Genomic DNA, 1,868 nt, shown 5'->3' with positions numbered 1-1,868 from the left:
TTTCAAACTGCTGACCTCAAGGAGTAGCCCAACATGTGACCACTACACCAGGAGGGCTCCTTTTTGGTCCTATATAGTTGAGGCAGTTCCTTATTATCTTTTATAATTGCTTAATATTTCATTGAAGAACATATTGCATTGTACCTGGCTTAGAATGATGAGTGGGTTTAAGAAATTAGAAGAAGAAAAAAGGATGGTTTATAAGAAGTTGTCAGTACACATCCTTAAGTGACTAAAACTAAAAAGCCTGGCCATGGGCGCAAAGGCGGAGTGATGGGAACCTCTTATACACTGTGGATTGAAGTGTGTGTGAAGTGTGTGATCATGTTGTGAAAAGAGTGTGGCAGTTTGATCGTTATTTAAATAGAATTAAACAAACACCTGCCATATAATTCGAGTTTCCGCTCCTAGGTATTTAACCAAGAGAGATGTAAGCATACATTGACACAAAGACTTATTCTCAATATACACAGTGCTTTACAATAGTCCATACTTAGAACCAACCTAAATGCCCAGTAGTAAGTGAATTAGTGCATCAATACAATGGAATACAACTCAGGCAAGGTGAATATAAAACCAGTTGGTGAAAAATGAAAGATGGATGAATCTCAAAATAATGCTGTAAAAAAGAGCATATACCCTATGAGTTCATATGTACAAAATTCTCGATAACTCACACACTTCTGCTGTGAACGGACAGCAGCTGAGTGTCTGTCTGAGACAAAGGTGAGGCGCGGGGTGGTTACCGAAGAGCACAGAGATGGGAAGGAAGGAATATGTTTCTGACCTTGACTGTGGCGATCGCTTCACAGGTACATTCATATGCCAGCATTTACCCAACTTTGTACTTTAATACGTATGTATGCCTCAATAGACTTGTGACGAGAAAAGAAAAAATGACCACATGTGTTCAACATAAAAGAGATTGAAGCATCCATAAAAAGGTAAAAGACCATTAAACCACTGCCACTGAATCACGTCCAACTAATAGAAAAAAACATTTTACATAGAAAATATATATACATATTTTAGGGGGTTTCTGAAAAAAAAAAACAACACAGAAAACCTTCTAGACAAATTCTAAAAGAGCTGTAACACTACTTAGAAAATATTTTAATAGAAAAAAATTCAATGTCATACCCAACTCAGTCAGCGTGGATGTTCATAATGTAGAATACCAGTACAATCTGGGATTCATTTGCTTTGAACTCATTTTGTGCTCTTGCTTCCTGCTCGCATCTGTAAGCTAAGAATATCTTCACTTCTCAGGAATTTATTTTCTTTCAGTTGCTTAGTGGAGTCACTTAATATTGACTTGTTGAATTAGAGCGGGCTTTTGTCTGGTTAGGTAACCGACGAGAAAGCGCATGGCTGCTGTGTGTATGTGTAGACCCCTCAGGATGGAGTGTAGACCCCTCAGGATGTAGTGTGTGGTGAGATGAGGCGGCTAGTTAATGGCAGGGTCGTCTCAGGTCAAAGCCATTACCGTATCTTCTACCTCAATAGCTCTCAAACTTTATAGGATTCGGCGTTTCTTTTTACTTCTAAAATTTATTTACTATCTCAGGATGCTGCTTAAATATATGTGCACACACATGAAAGGTTTCAAAAGTTTGTGCAAAAATGGAATTGAAAGAGAATGGACTTTTTCCATGAACATTTTGAAGCCCTGTCTCTTAGATATTGTTTTATTTTTTTTTAATTTCCCCCAGATGAGGAAGAGTCAAGATGGCACCCAGGTAGCATCACCTGCCCAGTGCTCTCATTGTTAGATCGGCAAGTTCAGAGATAGGCATGGGCAACAAGCCCAAGGAGAAAGCAACGGGACCAACAGTTCTGGGGGAACTTGCAGCAGGAGGAGGCTGGGG

The 1,868-nt window shown here is 39.2% G+C and overlaps 1 pseudogene; it reads right to left on the bottom strand.

Moving 5' to 3' along the window:
* Positions 1 to 1,030: 1,030 nt before the first annotated feature.
* LOC142447565 (U7 small nuclear RNA) lies at positions 1,031 to 1,100 on the bottom strand (annotated as a pseudogene).
* Between the last annotated feature and the right edge of the window lie 768 nt (positions 1,101 to 1,868).

The sequence above is a fragment of the Tenrec ecaudatus genome, chromosome 4 (assembly GCF_050624435.1).
Source record: "Tenrec ecaudatus isolate mTenEca1 chromosome 4, mTenEca1.hap1, whole genome shotgun sequence".
Classification (NCBI taxonomy): domain Eukaryota; kingdom Metazoa; phylum Chordata; class Mammalia; order Afrosoricida; family Tenrecidae; genus Tenrec; species Tenrec ecaudatus.
Note: the sequence above shows the minus strand (reverse complement) of the source record. Positions and strands in the feature narration are given on the sequence as shown.